The following is a 6124-nucleotide window of genomic DNA, read 5'->3' as shown; positions in this document are numbered from 1 at the left end:
TTTCCCTTTACCTGTGTATCTTACATGAATTTGAGCGAAGCTGGTCAAAAGGGGACAATCAACCATTTGTGGCTGACATGGTTCTAAAACAAAAGGGGTTTTCTTCTTCTTTTGATTGGATTAAGTCTATCACTGCTTTCGACGTCTCTTGAGAAGATAAGCAGAGTGGGACAGAAACTGCTCAAGACAATTGGGCTCCCCGGGCTGACCATGTATCAGTTTTACGACTCGCAAACAGTTAGGAGGGGGAAACTTGATTCTTCTGGAATCTCTGTTCAATAGTTCACGTGGTGAATCCATAGTTTATTTGGGTCTGTTCGAGACAGAGATCCTACAATAGGGATGCTGTGATAGGTGTTGTATGGCCTATAGCTAGACGTGGATCAGCTGAGAGTCAGCTGATTCAAGCTTGACTGATGCCACCTGCCAGAACTAACGCTACGCTTGATTTCTATGCCGCAGTAAAGATAGTTTGCGGTTTGATATTCAGATTTCTTTCGGCTATAAATACGCAGTGCGCTGTCATAGACATGCAAATAATACCGAATATCATTCTCCATGATTTGTGAATTCAGGTAACGCTGTCCTTCGGGACGAAATCAGTTTTTTTTTTTTCGTAGCGACTCTTAATTTTCTAAAGCCTATAGCTCCAAAAGTTGGACACTTAGAGGAATGTAACCGGTGTCATCTTCACCAGCTTGATCTGTGAATTTTTTCACAATAAAGTTCTTGTCCGTAAACCCCTTGGTAGGTCCGCTAGTAAGGAATATGAAAATAAGGCGTTCTTCATGTTTAACATCTATTAGGCTACCAATAAACACACAGACTGCTGGAATACAAAAACATTGTTTTAGGTCGAGCTCGATTTGTGAAAACTTTCACAATCGCATTTTATCGCGTGGCAGTGTTACTCTTTGCTCTGTATAATAATGTCATAGGGTGCTGTTCCTGTGAATAACGGTTTCCAATTCATTAGGTAAATGAGCTTATACACATACACTTGTACACTTTGTTTGACAGTAAAGTTTTGGTTGTTTACCTTTCCTTGAGTACTTGGCTTCAATATTCTGATATGTCTGTCAGTTAACCCTTTCTTGATCCCTTAACTTAACTATTCTGATCTGAAAAATTTCACAGTGCAGTGTTGGTCAGTTAACCCTTCCCTGATTCATTTACATCACTATCTTGATTTGCAAAATCTTTCACAGTGCAGTTATGGTCATATAACGGTTCCCTGAATCAGTAACATCACTATTCTGATCTGTGAACACTTTCACAGTTCACTACGGGTCAGCTGACCCTTCCCTGAGTCATGCACATCACTATTCTGATTTGTGAAAACTTTCACAGTTCAGTTTTGGTCAGCTGGCCCTTCCCTGAGTCAATAAAATCACTGTTATGATCTGTGAAAACTTTCACAGTTCAGTTTGGGTCAGCTGACCCTTCCCTGAGTCATGCACATCACTATTCTGATTTGTGAAAACTATTCTGATTTGTGAAAAATTTCACAGTTCACTTTCATAGTTCACTACAGCTCAGCACTACAGGTCTGATCTATTTTCACAAATCAGAATAATGATGTGCATGACTCAGGGAACCGTTATCTGACCATAACTGCACTGTGAACGTTTTCACAAATCAAAATAGTGATGTAAATGAATCAGGGAAGGGTTAACTGACCAACACTGCACTGTGAAATTTTTCAGATCAGAATAGTTAAGTTAAGGGATCAAGAAAGGGTTAACTGACAGATATATCAGAATAGTGAAGCCAAGTACTCAAGGAAAGGTACAACAACCACAATCACTGGAACAGCACCCTATGACATTATTATACAAAAAACGGGGGGGGAAACCTGATTTCAGTCGCTATGAAAAAAAACCTGATTTCGACCCGAAGGACAGCGTCACCTGAATTCACAAATAATGGAGAATGATATTCGGTATTATTTGCATGTCTATGACAGCGCACTGCGTATTTATAGCCAAAAGAAATCTGAATATCAAACCGCAAACTATCTTTACTGCAGTGATTTGTGTCTCTTAAAGTTTCTGCAACATTCAAAAGTTCTGTAAAAGTTTCTCTTTTGTTGACCAGGTGCCGTTTCAGTGGAGCTGTAATTCAAACAACAGCTGTGTGGCCAATCTGAAGCTGAACTTCAGTTTTACGTGAGAAACAACTGATAAATAAATCAGACATGATATTAATCTGAAATATGATTGTAAATACTTCTGAATATTGGCATTCTTCATCAGGTTTTGGTTTTCTATTGAAATGACAGTTTGTTTTGCAGGAACGACACTTTAGTGGTGGTGAATCAAGCTCATTTCACGGTCCTCGTATCGCTGGCAAACCCAGGCGACGACTCCTACAACACCAGCATAGTGCTGTGTTACCCAGAAGGCCTCTCGCTCTCAAAATTTGATGCTATTAAGGTACAGCTGTCTGCGCGTCAAACTAAAGACTAATGAAGTAAAAACATCTAAACATCCTAAAAACAAGTTTTTCCTTAAATCAGTTTAGTTTTGAAGCATTACTGCTACATAGCATTCAGTCATTATGATATTCAGTCAATATGAGTTGATTTTGAATTGATGTAGCAAACAGCAGTAGCCTATTGCAGGAAATCAGAATTGCAATTTGAATGTGAAAAAGTATAATTGATATAAGCTCAAATTAAATATATATATATTTTGACACTATTTTTATCTACAAAATCAACGTTTGTCAACACAGACTTTGAATGTTGGATTGACAGTCTAGTTTGAAAGGTTTTTTGTTAATGCATCAGCTGTGCTGAATTTCTTTCAGTAAATTCCTCTTCCTGTCAATTCAGTTCAACTTCCTGTGGGGCGTGGCCAATTCAAATTCCAAAAGGCAGACAATTCTGCACTAATACAGCGCTATTACGATATTTGTCAAAGAATAAAAAAAACATTAAAAGCAGAGTCTCTGAAAACTTTCTCTGAAATTCTAAATATGTTGTAATAGATCTGCTACACTGCTGCTGCTGGGGCAGAGCAGGTACCGAGACTTGCTACTGCCAATACATTCACAGATCTGCTGCTGTGAGCATGTAGGAAATACTGCTGCTGCACTTTTAACATATATGAAATGACTCCCATATATTACATGAAATCACCCTGTAGCAGATCTATACAGGTGGAGCTGGGGAAGGTGGAGGGTTTCTGATGCGCTCTAGCCAAGTATTTGAATGTTGTGCAGCAAGCTCATTGGCTGCTGATGCAAAAGAAACCAATAAGCTGCACCATGTGAGTAATCATGTGATTATATCAGATTGAGCTAGAACCTAGCAGACTGCACCATCTAGAGTTTCATGACAGAACTTTGTATAGATTGTGTGTGTGTTGATTAAACAGCTGAGTTGGACTCGAAGCAGCTGTTTTGATAGGGACAGCGGTGCTACGAACAGAACAACCTGCAGCATCAATCTACCGGTGTACCGTAGCGGCACCACAGTAAGACAGAATGACACACACACACACATACAGATTCCACTTTTCTTTTCATACACATTTCCTGCATATGATTGCTATAGGTGTTAATTCAGTGGCAAAAATGATATCTTTAGTTACTACTGCCCATGAACCCATGACCTTGGTGTTGCTACCAACATCTTTGGTTTCTACTGTATTCTAGACTCAGTTTCTGGGAACCTTCCGTGTGACGAAATGGGATTACAAGTGGTCTGACTGGATGGAGATGATGATCACTGCCAACAGGTGAACGAGGTTAATTCATTCATTTGTTGTCAGGACTCTGTCATATCGATAATGTTATGCAGAGATCTGGGTTTACCATATAAGTCATGAAGGTTAAGATGAATGACTTAATTGCATTTCATGTTCATCTGTGAGTAAATTCTGTATGTTTGTTCACAGTGATAACAATGGTAACATGAGTGATACGGTGGTGAGGAGGAGCGTCCCGGTGCAGTTCGCCGTTGATCTGGCGATCAGTCTGTGAGTCACATTTATCAAAAACATCTGTCCTTCTTTTTCAGTTTGATCTGCTCTTCATCTCTGAATGACTGAAAACTCAACACAGGACATTTGATATAAAACTAAAATCTAAATGTCTTGCTCTGTTCTGTCTTTCTCTTACTTTCTGTTTTAATGGCTTCATTAGAGAGACAAACAGCATTATTACCAGCTACCAACTCTATTACCAGCAGTTAACAAACTACGACAATAACATGATAAAAATTGTTTGACCGAGAAAGTGACTAAACAAAATGGTATTGTCTGTTTGTCAGAGTGGCTGAAGACTCTGTGACGTATCTGAACTTCTCTCTGGAGGACAGAGGTCCAAAACCTCTCAACATAATCTACAAGGTTTTTTAACTGGTTCATTGTAATAAAGTGTGTATCTTCACACTATTATCCTCAACAATTATTTGAAATAAAAGTATTTAATAATTTATTTTAATAAATGTACTTTGTCCAGTCTTTCACACACAACATTGATTCTTTGGTTTAGTGGTTTTTAACTTAAGGCTTAAAAAGGTTGGGAACCACTGAACTAATTTACAGATGTGACAAGGCAATTCTGAATGATCAGATTACTGTGTATCTGTGTGTTTATAGGTGGAGAATCTGGGTGTTATAGGTCTGCCAGTGTCGGTCACTCTCACCCTGCCCTGTCAAACTACACATGTGATTTTAACAGCTCACAACTTCAGCATGCAGGAGGTGCATCACTCTTTCATCAGCTCATACCATCAAATTGTAATTTTTGTTGAAAAAACATCTGTTCTTCTCTCCAGAACTCGGTGCTGTGCAACTTCAAGCCAGAACGACGGGTAAGAGATCATATATGTGTCTTCTGTGACTGCTTGTCATTGCATGTTGATAGCAGGTGTAAAAGAACCTGAGACAGATGTTACTAGTTGGTGTAAATGTCATTCATACTAAAAACAATAACAATAACTATAACGATAACTGTGATGATAATTATAACAATAATGATACCCATAATGAAAACTATATTGGCATCCAAATGTTATAGTTATAGTTATCATTCTTAGTGTGAATGGCCTTAAATAGATGCATTAGCAGTGCATAGTTTTGGTGCCAATAGTGCAAGTCTTTTTTTTCTATGCTGCTATTTTATCGGGAGTTGCAAAAACAACCAAAGCATGTTTAAATGATTTAAAATAGAAGTATAGCTTAAGTTTAAGACTGATTTTATCATACACTGCACCAGATGTTTTATCTTTAACATTTTATTGCATTAAATCAGAGTTAGCTGGCAATCTTAAACAAAAGCATGTGTCAAGCTGGCGGTGATCAGATGACGACACATTAGGAGTGATTCAGCTGCGCACTTGAAACAGACAATAAGATGCATTTTAATATCCAGATCTTATGTTCATATCAGTCAAAGATGATGTTCTTCAGACGGTCAACAGAGGGCAGCAGTGTGACCTCTGACCTTGTTAATATCTGTCACATTATTGACGTGAGCTGTTACATTCATGTTTATTGCCTCATTTTCATCACTGTTTAGTTCTTTTCCCCTTAACGGTTTTCTGAAATTAACTTGGTTTATTGCTCTCAGCGTCTCAATGATTTGTTGATGTTTCAGGACAGTCACTGCGGGAAGTTTGAGTGTCATCAGTTTCATCTGCAGAAATCTTCAGTAGCTCACTTCAACCTGATGGCACACGCAGCTCTCCAGAATGTGAAGGAATGCAAGAGTGTAAGTGATAAATACACACCTGAACTACAGCACTGCACAATCACAAACACGTGAAACACACAACTGAACTACAGCACTGCACTGCACAATCACAAACACTCACCTGAACTACAGCACTGCACAGACACGTGAAACACACACCTGAACTACAGTACTGCACAAACACGTGAAACACACAGCTGAACTACAGCACTGCACAAACACGTGAAACACACACCTGAACTATAGCACTGCACAGACACGTGAAACACGCACCTGAACTACAGCACTTCACAAACACGTGAAACACACCTGAACTACAGCACTGCACAATCACAAAGACAGACATGAACTACAGCACTGCACAATCACAAAGACAGACATGAACTACAGCACTGCACAATCACAAACACGTGAAACACAC

The 6124-nt window shown here is 38.9% G+C and overlaps 1 pseudogene; it reads left to right on the top strand.

Annotated features, from left to right (window-relative positions):
- The window catches only part of LOC107739935 (integrin alpha-M-like), a 52222-nt pseudogene that overhangs the window by 41686 nt on the left and 4412 nt on the right, over positions 1-6124 (top strand).

This window comes from Sinocyclocheilus rhinocerous, unplaced genomic scaffold, assembly GCF_001515625.1.
Source record: "Sinocyclocheilus rhinocerous isolate Xijiao unplaced genomic scaffold, SAMN03320098_v1.1 scaffold3452, whole genome shotgun sequence".
Lineage (NCBI taxonomy): Eukaryota > Metazoa > Chordata > Actinopteri > Cypriniformes > Cyprinidae > Sinocyclocheilus > Sinocyclocheilus rhinocerous.
The sequence above is the reverse complement of the archived record's forward strand: the minus strand, read 5'-3'. Positions and strand labels throughout refer to the sequence as shown.